Below are 19,153 nucleotides of genomic sequence, written 5' to 3'. Positions count from 1 at the left end.
TGCGCGCTTGCCATGAGTGACGCGGTAAGGTACCTCTGTTCGAGACTTCCAAAAGTCAATTTTCATAAAACATTATTCATATCGTGTGAGAAAGTAATTCGATAACGATATTCATTACAACGCATTAGAAGGGAGTCAATTACGGTTCCAAACAGTCCTATCCTTATATTTTTCCTTTTTGTTCACCATACCAAAAATAAAAAAATTGTTGCAAAACCACATTGCGGAAAATGACAGCTAATTCAAGCTCTTTAATAGCATGACATTTGTGCACTGGTGCTATATGTATAATAGCATTAGTTCCGCAATAACGGGATGTCAATCTTTGCACAGTAATAGCACTATATTTCGCCTTTTCTGGCATAATACTGACATTATATAAGGATGTATCGCTTAGCGGCTTTTTAATACTGCCCTATATGTAGATCTAAAGCAGATATTAGGCTACGTTATATTGCTTATTGGTTACTTGAGTAGATTAGTGAAAATTGGTTCAGTCATCACCGAAGTCGCTTTAGTTCTGGAATATGCCCGGAACCTGGGACTTCCGGAATTATCAATTGTGGACAATATATTTCAATAATCTTTGATTCACTATCAGTGATCTAGTCCAGCGAATCGAAGTAATTTGAGATTCATTTCAATAAATTTTTAACCTATGAGGTATTACGATTGTACCGGTTTATATGAGAAATGACTAAGTGACAGAAATAACCAACCTTTAACTCCGGAACCAAAAGTCAGAACCGAATAAAATTTAATAGCAGTCAATAGGATTACTGTATATTACATTTGAAATTAAGTTTGTAAATATCGGTCAAGAAATCGCTGCAGAATAGGTGTGTTATTAGCTTAGGAACTTCGCGAATTCCCCGGGGGCATCATGAACCGTCATAGGTCGCCGATGTGACTAAAGTTAGTTTGGTTGGTCATTAGTGATTTAGACCCGCAAATCCAAGTAATGTTGCACCTACTTGAATATGTATTATATCATACGGACACCACGGTGTTACCAGTTTATAAGGGAAATTGCTGTGTGGCCGTGCTCTTCAATCCGTAACTCCGGAACCGGAAGTCGGATCTTCTAAAAATTCTCTAGAATGGCAGCTTTATACCGTTCCTTTGAAACTAAGTTTGTGCAAATCGGTTTAGCCATCATACAAACACACTTATATATACACACGCAGACACTTTTCCATTTCGATGAACTGAATTGAATGGTTTAAGAGGCTCAGCCTATATGAGAAAGGTAAAAAGGTGTGAAATCAATAAAATCTCAATTTTAAAGACATTTCGCAATAAAACTACCAATGCAATTTCTGAAATTTCTTGGGGTCCCCCCTTTGAAATAAAAATTATAGTTCCGGCTAATATGGAAATTTTTATGTCACCAGACGATTCATTCTATAATTCTGGAATCACAACCGAACCGTACAAATTTTTATAGCAGTCTATAGATATAATATAACTCTGTGTTGAGACTAAGTTTGTGGAAAACGGGCCAACTAAACCGATGTGAGTTTTTTTTTTATTTTGAAAGATGGAAATTTTTCCGGGAACTTCCAGAACCGTCTATGGTGTTCAACATGATTTCGAGGGGCCGCCAGTAACCTAGAACTGCAAATGCAACATGTTGGGCTCCTATTTTAACAAAAAAAATCCTCTTTGCATTCATCGCGGTATCGATTTGAACAGGAGTTTTATCTGTGACCACACTCCATAAACCGTAACTCCGTAACCGAAAGTCGGATCAAAATAAAATTTAATAACAGGTTTTGGGACGCAACAACGTTCATTTGGTCGTTTGGTCAGTTCGTTCCAGTTATCACTGAGAAATCGATGTAACTGTTATTTCGAATTCGGATACTTCCGCCGGGGCTTCCGGAGCCGTCGATGGTTGCCAACGTGACCAAAGATACATTCAATGACTGGTAGTGACCTAACACTATAAATCCAAGCAGTTGTGGTCACATTATGGAAAAAATTCGCCTTTTGGAAAAAAATACATCTTTTTACATTCATCGTCGAATACGTTGAAATCGGGATTTGCGGCGTGTTCGTACCCTGTAATTCGAGAACCGGAAGTCTGATCAGTTAGAAATTCAATAGCAGTCAATGCAATGGGAACGTTGAACCTTTCATTTGTTTGTAAAAATCGGTAAAGAATTCGCTGAGAAATAGGTATGACATTAACTTAGGGACTTGGCAATTTCCCTGGAGGAATCAAAAACTGTCATAAGTGGGAAATGTAGTCAAATCGACTTCGATGGGTCGTTAATGATCTAGACACGCAATTCCATTACTTGCACACATTTTAATATGTATTGCATCATTTGGACATCATGGTGGTAACAGTACTCTTGAACCCGTAACTCCGGAACCAGAAGTTAAATCAATACAAAAATCAGCAGCGACTGGTGGGAAGGTTGTGCCTTTTATTTGAGACTGCAAATCGGTCCAGCCATCTCTGAGAAAAATCGGTGAGGTTGTTTGACACATATATACATACACACATTCACACGCACACAGACTTCTCCGATCTCGATGAACCGAATCGAATGGTATAAAAGATTCGGCCCTGCGGGCTTTGCTTAAAAGGTAGAAGTTCCGATTGCATTACCTTTCTATACGAGAAAGGCAAAACGCGTAAATTGTGGGTCATCACCATTTGGATGTCGGGTACCCCCAGGGCTAGCCCACTAAATTACGAAAACGCTCGTAAATTGAAAAGTAATGCATGTAATGATCATATTTTTTTCTGGATAACATAAGCCAATGAACTACTAATAAAATAATGTATTTTTATAATAAAAAAGGATGATTTGGAAATGCGGAAGTTTTTTTCCGTTTCCTGCAAAAATGCAAAATGTGGGTTCCGGAATTTTGGACGCCAGCCATTCAAGTACTTATGTCAGAGTTTGACCCATTGTTTTAATCAATTTTTAGTATTGTTGGACAAGTTTTTATGTCAAAGCTCTGTATCCGAGGTGGATGAATCATAGTAATTATTGTAACATCCGTCCAAAATAATGGCAAAATTCGTTATTAGGATCTTTATTAAGCTAATATTTACAGTAAACTTAGGACTCATCTACAAGGCAAAGATATTCAATGCATGTTTATGCATCAGCCATCATATTGAATGACAAGTGATCGTCTAAGCCGTAATCTGAATCCTCATAAACTTTACCCCAATTTATTCAATCGCAAGCTTCTATGAAGCCCCTTAGAGTCATTACAGAACATGTTTTCCATTGAAAATACAACACCTCCTTTACACGAGCAAGGTCGGCTCGAATCAGAATTACGGAAGGTAGGTGAACACCGGTAGACTGACTGTGGAAAAAGCAGGGTGAAACAATGAAATACCTACTCTTCATAAACGTGTCATACATTTTTTGTGAGCTTCCCAACAAGCTTTTCCACCCCTTTCCTTTAGCTTCGTTTGTAATCATTCAATGTGGTTCAACTTTCCGTCTAGCTATAGAGGGACTGACAGGGTGCTGGTGAAAGATGGAAGCTAAACATCTCAGTTATTTGTAGCTTGTTTTTTCCGTCTAAAGCTGGTAGAAATGGTTAGTATTGATGGTGGTTCCAGGGAAGAGCCGACTTTGAACCAGCACTGCTTCTTATTGAATCACTTGGCTTTGAAATAGGCAACTGAAAAATATTTTAATCCAATTTAAAGTTTCTTCGTTGATACAAAGAAAGAAACACTCCACCGTTTTTTTTCACAGCCGGCAAAAATATCCAACGCGAACCGTCAGTAGATAGAACTTGCCGGGTTTTGCCCTGGTAGAAGTTATTTATTGGTTGCAGTGCTCAGCTGGCGTCCTTCGCATCCGAAGCCTCAGCAAAACCAGCGAAAGGACAATTTCCTGTTTTTTTTTATAGACGTAACTGTCGTATAAGTCTTCGGTGTAAAAACTTACACCCAAGCAGCATGGCCGGGAGCCGTGCGTTAAAACAAGACGGGTGACCAGCTGAAACTGGAGACAGCCAGAGTTGATCAATGTGTATGCAACTTTGAAACAATGAGCGTCGTTATACGTAATTGTTTGCTGGCCTGTTTTGTTGTCGCTTTTTTATTACACCATATACCAGGTTGCGAGTTGTATTGTGAAACTTTCTTCGATGTGCGGATATGCTGTATGCTGCTTAAGTATAGCTAGCGACACACTGTCTGTCATGTTTCGTTTTCGTTTCGAACCTACCTACTAATCGCGGTGATTGAAATTGCACGCATTTTAATGGTACCGCAACCACCAATCGGTCAAGGCCTTCTGAGCGCTAGTGCGACATGTTTGTAATTTATGGAACAAAGTGTGTGTGTGAGAGAGATGGCGACTGAGCAAGGGGAATGTGCGAACGGAAACAGTTTGGTTGTGAAAAATTACACCACATAAATTATTCAACAATCGGTCCATTTGCAGCACATGGGTACTCCTAATAGGCGGTAAACTGAGCATAAAATCAACATAAAGACGGCGGCATTGAGCAAAGATAGAAATGTAAGCAGCGGGCGCCGATTCCCATGTAAGAAACCGAGCGTATGCTGCACAGCCCGAAGAGTGCCGTCGATGACCAAACATGTTTACATTGTCAAGTTCGAAATGGAAAACAAGCATCAAAGATAAGGCGATCGAAATGAATACACAGTTCCTGCGCAACGGAACTTGCGGGGTATCTCAGGGTTCGTCACTTGCTCCGTAAAATCGCTGCCAATTGTAAATCGATAGTTTATAGTCATGCAGAGCTGGCAGCATCATAGATGATTAAATTAAGTTAAGTAGAGCGGTAATAATCGACAAAAAACCTAGCGGTGCTGAGGTCCAACAGCTTAGGCACGATACTTCCTTCTGTCCGATTAGCGTACTAAATGTGCCTTAAACTGAATTTTGCTTCCACGGAAAGAATCATAATTTGGTAATTCGTTAGTACGAATAGTTTGAGTTTGGCATTGTGCATGATTAAGCTGACCAACTCTGACAAAAAAATCCGTACACTGAGCGAGCGGTTTGCCTGAGCGTGGTCAACCATTATGCTTCGTTGCGGTAAGGTATACGGATTTTTTCGTCAGAGTTGGTCAGCTTATGCATGATCAACACTCTCCTTTACTGCCAAAACCGACAAAATTAAATATACGAAATATCATCTACCTTCCGGAGACTGTTTTATCCTTTTATTTGTTTATTTGCTTATTTGATTATTTGGATTAAGGAAAAAGTTCCTGGAGTTGAGATTCTTCCAACCTTTATATCTCAGTGTCCAGACGCCATAAAACCTCTTCGTCAATAGTCCCAAATGATACATTTAATTAGCTAATACTACACAGTTAACATTAACAGCACATCATGTATATCTGAAAACAAGTACTTAAGCTATGGTTATAGAGACAACGAACTTAGAAACAATCATTTTACGTGGTAGGTGAAGATCGAAAGTATTAGAACCACGATTGAATAGACGACACATGGTAATGAATGGCTGATTGGTTCTGGCACAAGGGGTTTCTAAAAAAGATGGGTAGGAAATGTCAGAGACATAACCGAAATCAAGTAGAATACACTTAGGCTGGTAATTCGAATGCTGAAATTTTTACTATCTTCGGCGTGATGACATTTAAATCAGCTATCAGGTATTTCTGGTATTTATATAAACATATATATAATTGGCCACTTTAAAGCATGGCATGCACAAATAAAATAAATTATAATATGTTCAAACTTTAACCAACCAGGTTTCTACGCAATAACTCTGTAATTGTCACGTATGATAATAAACAACAACGAATGCAGTACCAGGACATTACTTTTAATGGGGCATTTCACTTGTTCAGCAGTGAAATTCGCATACAAAATAAGTAAAATGAAAATCCCGTTATGTACATATTATACAATTAATCTGGTTCTAGGGATTGTTATAAAACTGTATTTATAGCAGCATATATGATGATATGTGAAATGTTGACCCAGTTTGCCCCTAGTATCAAACCATCAGCAGAAACTTAAACTTTAATAAACCAACATAATCTCCCTCACACAACGCTACAACCAGTACTAATCAAATCGTCAATCACACCCGCACTACCGCTTGCCAGAAGAAAACTAACCAAAGAGCACACTCCAAAGTACACTCCTCTTACTGGTCTTGTATTTTATATACTGGAGTCTAGTATATTTCCCCACCGCAGTGTACTCTGGAGCGCGCAGTGGTGAATTTATTTGAGAACGCTACACATAATTGAAAGAGCGTGAGAGCGGGGTCTTTCTCACCCAACCACCCCATCGGCCACCGCCAGCAAACACTTGAAATTCGTTTATTTAGCTCCGAAAGAATGAGCGTTCTGATTTTTCTGTGGTCTGTAATCATTGTATGTATGCAACTGGCGCGCCTGTACATCATTGAAATGATGCCTGGCGGCAGTCATGGAATATATTCCTTCGAGCTGGCGAAACGTAGCAACTACTACGAGGTCAAAAAGCAAACTAACGATTTTTTCTTATATGCCGCTTTTATAGGGCGTCTCGGTTCGTTGGATGGCAAAGGGGCAGTGCTAGCAATGCTCTATGCTTGGTTGAATTGTACGGACCAATCAGCGCTGATAATTACCACTTTCACAAAATACATTATTCTCGTTATTTATAGTAATCGTACATTTTACAAAATCAAATACAATATACGTGCACATATTTCCGACCAGGTAGAGCAAAAATATAGTGATTTCGATCAGTACAACGGAAGTTATTCACATTTGAAAACTGGGAAAATATCTCAGCAGAAACAGGACCCCTATATTGAAACTTTAGAAGTATTCTACTTGAAAATGAATTAAATCTAAGACTACAGCCACGAATGTCGAAATCCTCAAATTGTGGCAGATGAGAGTAATCAATTCTTGATTGAAATGGCTCAGCCATGAAAACTACGCCTTAGCACCTAGTAAATAGCTAGTAAATCAAGGTCGATGAGTGACAGTGGTCATGTTAACATGGGAGGTTCTTCGGTAGGCACAATGGCAGATCCCGAGGAGCAAAGTTACCAAACATGCGCTTAATAGTTTCAACACACTGGACATCGATTTGGTAATGAGGTGACCAAACCACGGCTGCACATTCGAGCGCAATAAAGTGCCTTCAGGCAATGTATATCGATGAAGTTTTATTGACGCGAGCGAAGCTTAGAGGCCTATGAAATGACGCACTCCATATGATCCAAAAAGTTCTGTTTACGATCTACAATAACTCCCAAGTCCTTCACAAAAGTTTTCGGCTTAATAATATTTTTGAAATAGTCGTATGTAATTTTTCGGCGCATACAGGTGAACGAAATATCAAAACACTTTGAAGCGTTCAAAACCATTCTGTTCGCTGTACCCCAGTTTCTGAATATATTTAATTGTGACTGCAAGAAAATAGTCATCGGCGAATGATAGTTTCAAACAGGTCACTAAACAGGTAAAATCGTTGAAGTAGAGTAGGAATATGAAAGGCCTAAGATGACTACCATGAGGGACGCCAGAGCAGAGTGAAAGAAGAAATGGTAAAGTCCCCATTTTTTACAGATATTTCGTGACCGGTAAGATATAAATCACGCTCAGGGTTACCATATTCACAGATTTTTCTGTAAAGTCACAGATTTTTTTCAAAATTTTTGATCACAGATTCTTTTTCACAGATGACAGATTTTTGGGATATTGATGAAAATTTCACAGATTTTCACAGATTTTTGGAAATATTGTGATTTTCACAGATTTTTTGGAAAATTATCTCAGATTTCCACAGATTTTTTTTCCTGTTTTAATCATCACAGATGGTAAAAAGATTTGTTTTGACCGAAACACAGATTTCAATGTGGCATCCCTAATCACGCTAACCTAGAAAAGATTCATTGAAACCGAGCCTATCTGCCTTGGCAACAGTTAATTGATGATTGATATTATCAGGCTGCAGAGAAATCGGTGTATATGGCATCAACCTGTTGAGCTTCTAATTATCGGATGATGAATGATGTGTAATATGCAAGATTCGTGGAAGTTGATCGGTGAGGCAAAAAGCCATGCTGAGTCTCAAATATGTAATTAAAGAGGTTATGAGTAATGAAATCTTGGACGATTATTTCAAACAGCTTTGATGCCGCACGGAAATGACAGCAATAACGGATTTATTTCCCTTTTTAATTTGAGAGAAAGCCCCAGACGTTAGAGATCTATTGAACATGATTGATAATGATATCAGTAGACTACTTGAAAAGTTCATCAGTACTACGGATGGAATTCCATAAGACAATAAGACTATTATAACTAAGGTTGATATTTATAACAGCTGGGATTATATTCAGATAACGAAATTGAAAGTGAATTGCGGGCAGTCTTCTATACTATCAATATTATAACATAATCTGTTATGAAACGATCAATTTATGAATTGATAGTTTGTTACCAGATCACTGTCATACATGATTGTTTCTAATACTATCTAATGTTTTGGAAAAAATTATAGCTCATTTAGTTATAACTTTGATAAAATCATTTCAAATTTTGTTACAATTTTGTTATCATTAGACAGTTTTTTGATCTATTTTTTGTTATTTTAACAATTATTTATAACAATTTATAATAGGTTAGGATTCAAAATATTTTTGAAATAAATAACTCCAGTTGTTATGCCCTTCTGATCGGGAAGTCCCATCAGGCAAAAATGTCAGATTTCTATTCCAAGGACCACATAATCATCTGAAGCATATAAATAATTGTATTTGGCATTTTTCATGTGCTGCAAAACAGCAATTTATACAAGCAATTCAAAAGAGGTAGGCTTCCATCATTTTTCTAAAAGCATTTGATTTAATTTGAAACAGTCAGATTTGGCTGAACTGTCTGACTACTAAATGTAATGTTAGAGAAGCCCTCTCAGGCTAGTGACTAAGTGCACATTAGGATTATATATGTTTTCACTACAACTTATTACCGAACAATACACTTCATAACATTCTCGATTGTATGCACAATTATTAGCAAAATAACGTGGATCCAAAATAATTCTAATGTTACAAAAAGTTTAAGCTAAATCGGAGATTCCAAAATTATTTAAGCGAAATAAATACATCAGACTATTAAATGGTATAAACTAGGGTTGTGGTACCGGTAATACGAGTACCGAAAATACCGGGAATACCGACCCTTTATTGCTACCGTAATATCGGTACTGGACAAAAGCCAGTACCGGTAGTTTCAGTGCCATTTTTTATGAGAAATATATAGACACTATAGCGGGACCCGTTTCGAAATATCGGTCTGCAAGGAGGCTTTCAATTATATTTAATTATCTTCTAGATAAATCGTTCGGCTTACGCCTTTGTGCGGAAAATGAGGTGTGGCCATTATCATAATAATTGTAGAAGTTAAATATTACTAACTCCCGTTGTACTGAACGATATGTTTAAATTTGGTCGAAATAAATAAAATAAATAAATAAACTATCTTTTACGAAATTTCAAACTATTCACATCTAGGTCATGTCTGTATTTAGTTTGTGCTTGAGTCTTTATCTATAAAAGAACGAATGTGACCAACCAACGTATTTACGCACGGTGTTCCTAAAACCGTTATTAACTAAAAAAATGACCATAAATTTGGCATACGGCATTCGACAGATACAGTATCCAAGCATCTTCTCAGTGAATTTCAAAATGATCCATCGAGTGATTCGAGAGATATGGCGATTTGAAGTTTTATGATACGCTTCATAAGGCTACCAGCAAACACCCACGGGTTTGGTCCAATCTCTATGAACAAAAAAATATTTGTCTACTTATTTAATACATGACATTCAAAAGATATAGTAATTAAGTATATCCCCTGCAAGTTTGGAAATATTTCATTGACGGAATCGAAAGTTATGCGGTATGCGGTCATAGATGGGTTTTCTACCAGACTTCAAGCGTGAATCCATGTTTGTCCATTAACTATTTAGATCCTTTATACGTGTCGCGATTTTTAAAGGAAACCCTTGCGATTTAATTACAAAAATATAATGTACAAATGGTGTTATTTATATGGTGCACTGAAAAAATATGAAAATAGGGTTGTCTACCAAACGTTAAATATAATGTGTAATTTTAAAAAAAATAGATGAAAGTTGGAATGTTTACTTCGAAAGGCCATATCTCAATGGTATGTTGACTTATTCTAATTATTTTTTCATTATTGAACAGGTAGACATTTCATCGTTAATTTTCATCAAGAAGAATATAAAATAGAGTTGGCAACTTCAAACAATAGACAACTTAATTATCCTCAACTATATGTATTATCACTATTTAATAAATATCTTTATATTCAAAACGACGACCTATCAATTTCTATACATTAGTTGAATGCAACGAACGCAAACTATAATTATGGAAAAATAAAACCATAAATTCAATACATATATTCAAAAATATGAAGGTATTTGCTGATTCAGATCAATTTATGTTATGATACGGTTTTTGTTGGAAATTTTGTACAATCGAGATTCGCTGGTTGGGTTGACAGATGTTAAAACTGGGGGATGTTATTAGTAGGGGGATCAAAGGGGATGTTATTATTACAAGTTCATCTGCTCATATCTCTAACTATTGTCAGTTTTATTGTCGAATTGAATTTAACATGAGAATTTGACATTCAGATGTCGACAATGGACCAACCAGCGGAGGTCCAACTAAAAAGCGGCTCCTGTTAAAAATTGAGCGACCAGCGAATCACGACTGTGTTAGTTTTAACATTTCATATATCCATAATTTGTAGTAAACAGCAATTGCAATCAACTAGTATATAAAAATTGATAGGCCGCTATTTTTAATACAAAAATAATCACTAAATAATTATAATACATATAGTTGAGACCAATTCTATTGTCTATTTATTTATGTAGACACCTCTATTTTATATTCGTCTTGATGAAAATTAACGATGAAACGTCTACCTGTTCAATAATGAAAAAATAATTAGAATCAGTCAACATACCATTGAGATATGGCCTTTTGAAGTAAACATTTCAACTTTCATCTATTTTTTTTATTTTACACATCATATTTAACGTTTGGTAGACAACTCTATTTTCATATTTTTTCAGTGAACCATATAAATAATACCATTTGTACATTATATTTATGTAATTAAATCGCAAGGGTTTCCTTTAAAAATCGCGACACGTATAAACGATCTAAATAGTCAATGGACAAATATGGATTCACGCTTGAAGTCTGGTAGAAAACCCATCTATGACCGCATACCACATCCAAACCGTTATAACTTTCGATTCCGTCAATGAAATATTTCCAAACTTGCAAGGGATATACTTGATTACTATATCTTTCGAATTTCATATACTAAATAAGTAGACAAATATTTGTTCATAGAGATTGGACCAAACCCGTGGGTGTTTGCTGGTAGCCTTATGAAACGTATCATAAAACTTCCAATCGCCATATCTCTCGTATCCCTCGATGGATCATTTTGAAATTCACTGAGAAGATGCTTGGATACTGTATCTTTCGAATGCCGTATGCCAAATTTATGCTCATTTTTTTAGTTAATAACGGTTTTAGGAACACCGTGTACATTTTCGTTTCGATTTACTGTTAATTAATAGGGTTTCTTACATCTTCCATCTGTTGAAGTAGACTACCGCTTAGCAGTTATTGAATTCAAAGTGGCCTACCTCTCAAAACAAAACGTGACGCATTCGAAAAAACCTTCTGCTGCAATGAGACATCAGTTTGAGCATTTTATTTCACTTTGAAGCGTTTCTCGAATCTTTCTAAAAAAATTTCGAGCACCGGTACTTTACCGGTACTACCGGTACCGGGAACTTCAGTACCGTAGTACCGGTTCTCACCAAAATGGATCGGTACTGCGAACCCTAGGTATAAGATTCTGTCAGTTGTTGTAATGATTATAAGTTTGTTTAAGCCTCAAGTTAGTTTCTTTGAGCATGTGTGTGTTACAATTGAACGCTTGGTAGAAAGCTGTGTACAGCTTTGCCGCCTATTTATCCTATAAAGCATTCATTAAACTCTTAAAGAAGAAAATCGGGACTCAAATCATGCAAATTAGTTGGGTTAAAAACAATTGACCGGGCAGGATGGTGCTTTTGAAAAAGTGGCTGTGGTTTTTTCACTACGCAGTTGTGCTGCGTGCCCCGGGACAGTGTGGTGGTGTGACGAAATATCATCGCCACTTTTTCAAAAGCACCATTCCACCCGGTCAATTGCTTTTCCACCAACTATTTCGCATGATTGAAAAAAAAAAAATGAAAATTTAAATGAAATTTTTTCCCTCAACGTAGGGGTTAGGTATTTCTAACATAGAATGTGTATGCAAAGTTTTAAAGAAATCGGTTAAGTAGCTTTTGGATGGCAGGTAACACCGCAAATCATGTTTTTTCCAGAGGCGTTCTACAAAAACCTTCGTCACCGAGTCGTTTGTAGATATTTTTGCAAAGAAAATTTACAGCATGTTTTTGAAATGATACACTATAATGTACAAAAGTTTTGATAAATTTGCTTCACGCAAAGTGCTAAAAAATCGCAGAAAAAGTGTTTTTTTCACTCTGAAACTTGAACCTTATCCCCCCTTAATCCATTTTAACAGTTAGTCTGGTGTAACAAGAGCTAGTACGCGGTAGAACTTACGGCTATAGATCTACTAAACAGTGAAACCAATTTTCATCAAAATTAACACTCATCACCAAATCATACCTGATAGTAATCCATGGTTTCGTTACACGAACATGTGTACAAACCTTCCATGGAACCCTATTTCCAAACAAATCTGAATCGATGAAAAGCGCCACCATTCGCTTGTTTGCGTTCCTTCCATTCATTCATTCCGCGTGATCATTTTTCAATTTGAGTATGCTACACTATCTTATCTATTCCCAAGTAAGGCACGAACTCCATAAAGTTTTCCGCATTCAGTTGAAGTTCGAAGAATGGCATTTGACAGCTATAGTTACGGCCCATTATGGACTAGAACCTGATGCCAAAATATCCTCATTTTTAAGCAATTTCTCTCCAACAATTTGACGCGCTCTTCTACAACAAACCATCTCGTGGAAAGCTTGACAAGTATTGCAAAATTCATTATTCAATCTGTTGGATCTAATTGTTGGAAGGAGATTCTTTGATCACGGTGTCTCTGATAGAAAATATTTAGACAAAAAAATCAGTATCGCTAAAGTACTCACTAATCGAACGCTTATAATGCCCCTCTTTCAACTGAGCATAGAAAGGGGTGAGCGTAGCGTTGATTTGACATTTGATAGTTGGTAAATCGATTGCCATTGTACGCAGCGCACCTGGGTTCGAGTCCCAACCCCGCACATAGGGTTAGAAATTTTTCATAAGAGATTTTTCTAACCCGAAGAGGCGAATGACCTTAAGGTTAAAACCTCTATAATCGAAATAAAAAAAAACTGAGCATAAATTTGAAATGTTCTATCGGGGGGTCTAGAACATTTCTCGAGAAACATGTCAAATGGTCCTAAGTGCAGATGAGAGTCTCTCTATGTTTACTTTCTCTTTCGATTATTACGGCGTCATCTTAAAACTTTTCAATATTGTTTCAGGATATATCGAAAAACTCCGATGTCGACTAGCTTATTCTGCTAAGAATTGAGTAACAAACGTATAAACTGCCGAGTTTTTAGCAAAAGAGAAAGTAAACAAAGAGAAACGGTCATTTGCACTTAGGACCATTTGACATGTTTGGCTAGATTTTTTTTTTTTATCATTTTGATGTACAATTTTTAGGTATTTTTTTCAATGAGTAGCGCAAAACAGATATTTCCGTTTTAGGAGCTTAAATCAGTTAGCACACACTGTCAGAGAAACGGATTTGTAACGTTAATGAAATTATTCGAAGACACCATTTAGCCAGTTTCGTATTAGTAATTAGGTGTCTTGAAATTCTCAAAAGAAAACTTCAATTTATTTTTCTTCGAAATGTATTTTTGCTCGGGGTTCCTGAGAAACGATTGTTACATCGAAAATGCATCATTGTTTTATGGATTTCTCGAACAGTTTTAGCTCGATTTGATTTGTTTTAGTTTATAGTTTTCTTGAAAATTGTGAATTTAAACACGATCGCAAGACTCTTCCTTTAAAGACACATAAGAACAGTGGTCCACATTTTAACACAAAATTAGATTTTCTGCAAAATCTTTTCACGCTATCTGTTTTTAGGGGGTTAGAAAATGTTTGGAAGTAGCAGGGTGTTATCTGTTTTTAGTGATTGTTTATTTGTTCAAATTAGCAATTCTATTATAGGAAATATAGGAAAGTTGAAATTGTAAAGTTCACTTTATCAAGTATTTCGATTTTATTAGTTGACGAAACAGAGGATCTAAATACATCAAATAAAAGTAAAATGGTCTGAAAAATCCGAAATTGATACTACTTTGAACAATAAAAGGATCGGTAAAGAATCCCGAACAAAAACAACTCTATTAAGATTAAATCTATATTAATTCGTCAAAAGGGCGAAAGTGTTTTTTGTAAACAAACTTGTTTCGCTCATTAGTCTGCTGCAGAGTGGAATTTCATGAAAAATATGCGTAAATGTAAATTTTTACCCTTCGTAGAAGTAATTTCAATTGTTTTCTGCTTCGAAATTATAGTAAATTAAGAGAAACCATCAAAATAAAAGTTTGTTTACAAATCTTATTCGCCCTTTTGCAAATTTAATATGGAAATATAAACAAAAGGGTATTGTTTCGCGGTTTTGAAGCAATTGTATTAAGATACTATAATAGATGTACAACCCTATGTTGGACCGAAAACTCCTTTGTTTAAATATTTAGACAACCTGGTAGATACGAAAAATAGAAACTTTTGCTATATAGTAGTCTTTTCAAGGTAAAATATAACAATATTTTAGTGCATTGATCGCAAATCCAAAGAGAAAATATTTAAAATTTCAACCAATTTCTGAAGGTTAATTCACAAACACAATTTTATCTCACTTACCATTTAAGTAGGAAGCAGATATTAGTAAGTAGAAATCAGATATTAGGCCAATCTTCTTAAAACATATGTACTAATAAGCACTGTAATCATTGAAAGCAGTTCATATAAAAATGACTTCTCGATCAAAGCAATGCTCGTTTTTGAAAAAATGCTCTGAATTGAAATATTTAACAATACACATACATAACTAATTGAATTCAAATAACACAAATTATCGAACACACAAATCATTAACTACGAATTTATTTTCTGATACCAATTATTCATCAATTTTCAAAAAAGAAGTTATTTTCTTAGACCGACGTACAAACGAGTAATGAAGTGTCCATATGTATATAACCTTGCTATTTATTTTTCCAAAATAAAAATGTTCAAGACCCTTAGGAAGAACGATTCAAATCTTAATCTTCATCTCAATCAAAAGAGAAGCATGTTTCCGGATGGTGAGTACATCAGTGATATTGGTTTGTTTATGGTAATATTGTTCTACCAGCTACAAAAAATACCCCGAGTAAAAATATTATTCAAATTTAATTTTTTTTTGGCTAAATGTCGGTCATTGGCGTTTCCGGAGGTATTTATTGACGGAACAAGCTCCTCCTTCTGATACTGTATGTCTAAAGATTCATCCCCCTTAAAGTGAGATATCTTCTGAGAGCTATTCATTAAAACGCAATCTTCAAAAATAATCATCAAAATGCGAACAAACCCCCCGATAGAACATTTCAAATTTAGTCTCAGACGAAAGAGGAGTATCTAAACATTCGATTAGTGAGTACTTCAGCGATACTGATTTTTTTGTTTAAATATCGTTCTACCAGAGACACCGTGTAATGCCCGAAGATACTGCCACCCCCATTTTGGCCTTTTATACAGCGGTATGCTGAACGCAGAATGGTAACGAAATTTGAGCGCACTGTTAAGAGTAGCCGCATGCAGAGCAAGACTCAAGCTATGCTACATATATGAAATTCTGTGAATTCAACGAATCTGTAAAAAGCGCGAGTGGTTCCAATTGGAATTTAATGCAAGAAATAGCATAAATTTATTGTATATGCTTATCTTTCCAAAATCCGGTTGAGGCACTCCTGTCCAATTTTTTTTTTGAAACCCCATAATCTTTATATGGGTCATTCCACGCGAAGTGATCAAGGCACGTGTAATCGACCTTCAGGGATTTGAACCAAATTTCAGGAATTGCTCATCTAGGGCCAATATATAAAAACCTAAATTTTTGTGTCAGTTGAACCACCCCTCGGGTCGTGGTAGCACCCCCCGTTTTGACGAATTGCCAAAACCCTTGATTTTCTTTTGATCATATCTCTGGTTCTATTTACTCTAGAATCAAACCGCAAGATGGCTTTTGAAGAAAATTTTTCAAGAATTCTTGAAAAAATATTAATTTTTAGCGGCAGTGCTGCCAACTATGCGATTTTTTCAGTTAAATATTAAAATTTAATAATTTTTCTCTCAATACACTACCCATGATCGCATAGTTGTCCCGTTTTCTATGGGATTTCCTATCTTTATGGGACTGATATGCGATCATGGGCAGTACATATATTTTAATTTTGAAAATTCTAATGCCATCGTGATCCTCAGACATTTTTACATAAGAAACACTTGTTATCTCAATATAATTTGAGCGGATCCTGAGATACACCGTTTTGAAGGGAAAAAATCGCAATTTCCCATATAAAATCGCAAGCGCGCAACACTAAAAAACCAACTTGAGTATTCTGAGTTCAAACATGATTTTTCGTGAAGTAGACGAGAAATGATGAAAAACTACGCTTTTGTTTTGCTTCTAGCAGATCAGGGTCGATTTTTATGATCGTTCGAAGATTTTCTCAATTTTGGTCAATAAAAATGGAATATATTTAATATTTCTAGTTTGAAGGAGTTTGAATTTTCAAAATCACCCCGTATTGTTTCTATCAATAAGGATCAAGCTGAGTTGGTTCAGTTGGTTCATTCGCAAGCAGAAAGAATTCTTAGCGGTCTCTTCGGTATGATCGTAGTACTAGTCCTGTATTTGTTTGTGCGTTTAGAATCGGCTGCAAAGTCTGTCGAAACAGCAGGTCAAGTTCTACAACAGAATGTAGTATCAAGGTTTTGCTTTGATCAAGCGGGAAAAAGGATACGCTTTCTCTAGATGTGCTATACATAAATTTATATTCAAACCAGACTCACCTAACACACCGTACAAGAGTTACCGGTATGTTAATCTACAATCTATGCAGTTTTCTTTGTCCAGTCAAACATGAAAGAGAAGGAGGCCAATTTAATCCAAAAATTGTATCCCCCAAACCCGACTTAGGTCATCCCCATAATGCTGGATACAATAATCTTTCTCTCACCATCAGAGCAAAGAAGACACAAAGTTTAAATTAGCTCCTGACAGGTAATGGAATCTAAGACTGTATGCATGATCACGCTGTTGGACGATGAAATTTTCTCAAATGCATTGGGAACATGTTAAATTCACGAAAATAATGCATGGACGTACCACCTGGCTCAAATGTACATTGGAAATGATAAAATAACATTACGTTTGAACGAACTTTCTACCTAGTAGGTACATAGCGTAAAGAAAACAAAGGACTGGAAACAGTTATCGTAGCTGATGAATAGAATCGAGAATCTTATTTGTAACCAATCCCAGGTTTCAATTCTTTCCAATCATTCCTTGTTCGACTATTTAAGTCAATTTCCATTAGACCAATCTACGATTCCCACATGCAGCTCCTAATTGAAACCTCATGTGCATGTTTTGAAATGTACTAACCATGAATAATATCTTTTTACTCTCTTATCTGAAAAAGAGCAACTGCAATCATGTTCGAAAGAAGCTTGCAGCTTCTTTTCACTCCTACAGCTTGCAATGATAGAAAGGGGGTATCTAGAAATGATAAATCGTAGTATATTTCGAGGTAGGGTAGTTTGTCTCTAAAGAGGTCTTAAAAATTTCAAATATTTTTTTTCTTGATAAAGATATTAATATCTTATAATCCTACTTATTCATTCTTAGATCAGTTAGAATCCATTTAAAATATTCTTATTAAGAGCAGCTATAAAGTACTATAAATACCGGAATTAGGTTACAATACCCTACCGTCTTTTTTCCTGCTAAGTTTGTAACTGAAGCTGCAGCTCATTTATTAGAGTGAGTCTAGTTGAGTATATATTTGAAGCCGGATAGGTCGCTCTACATTCCACAATGTCAGTTTAGAATTTCTCAAGCATAACATCTTGTATCTCCTTACCTCAATACTAAAATGGGACCAATTTATCAATATTGATTTATATTGTATGGCGCTTTTAAATCGTTCGATTCGATTTAATCGTCCAATGCAATACTCGTACATGTATACATGGGCCCCAAACCAGTTTAACCATTCCTACAGTTCGCTTCTCGATTTCGACGAAGTGGGCAAGCATTGAATGGAAAAACCGAGCAGCTATTTGTAATTGAAATCTTCCTCCAATACAAAGTACTAGGCCCACTTCAAAAGACGTTTGTGTTTTCCTTTTGTCGCTCAAGCACGTGCGCTCAGGGGCCTTGATTTTGAGTGAGGATGTGGGATTATGTTCGCTCTAGTTGGGGTATCCTTTTCATGAGGAATAATTGAGTTTTCCGAAAATCACGAACGTGTATGTCGCTTGAATAAGGCACACATTTTAGCACTTCCGTGTGTTCTATGTTAATCGAAATGTTGTTTCCCTCCTCTGATTTACTCCCAAAAATGCAAAATAATTGTGAAGATGTTTAATACATACCTACATGCAATCTTCAAGCGTGCTGTGCGACGTTATGGGCCGGTGTCTAGTTACCTGAAAATAAAAGTGAAATTAGTTCAATTATTCAAAATGCAATTTTGATCAATTTGACGACTGTAGATTTTTGATTTTGTGATGCTATCGGTTAAATGAAACATACAAATTTTTAATGGAAAAATTGTCATTTTTTGGATAAAATTCTAAATAAGAAAACAATACGACATCAAAGTGGTAACTTGTGTTTGAAACATGTCCGAACTTTACTCTTTGATTTTGAATACAATATATTTTTCAAAAATGGCTGTGGAGGCCCTATGTAAAATAATTTCGGTAATCACGCTACATACCAATAATCAGAAAC

At 36.0% G+C, this 19,153-nt stretch overlaps 1 protein-coding gene across 5 annotated transcripts in view; it reads right to left on the bottom strand.

Moving 5' to 3' along the window:
* Positions 1–18,847, bottom strand: part of LOC131692092 (Ig-like and fibronectin type-III domain-containing protein 1) — a 372,057-nt gene extending 353,210 nt beyond the window's left edge. For 3 of the 5 annotated variants that reach the window (XM_058978946.1, XM_058978945.1, XM_058978949.1), the window contains exon 1: positions 18,793–18,847. The gene's annotated coding sequence lies outside the window, so the exon portion shown is untranslated. The remainder of the gene's footprint in view (positions 1–18,792) is intronic. The other 2 variants (XM_058978948.1, XM_058978947.1) reach the window with 2 other exon arrangements.
* Positions 18,848–19,153: the final 306 nt, after the last annotated feature.

Source organism: Topomyia yanbarensis, chromosome 3 (assembly GCF_030247195.1).
Source record: "Topomyia yanbarensis strain Yona2022 chromosome 3, ASM3024719v1, whole genome shotgun sequence".
Taxonomy (NCBI): domain Eukaryota; kingdom Metazoa; phylum Arthropoda; class Insecta; order Diptera; family Culicidae; genus Topomyia; species Topomyia yanbarensis.
This window is presented reverse-complemented; position numbering and strand designations above follow the sequence as displayed.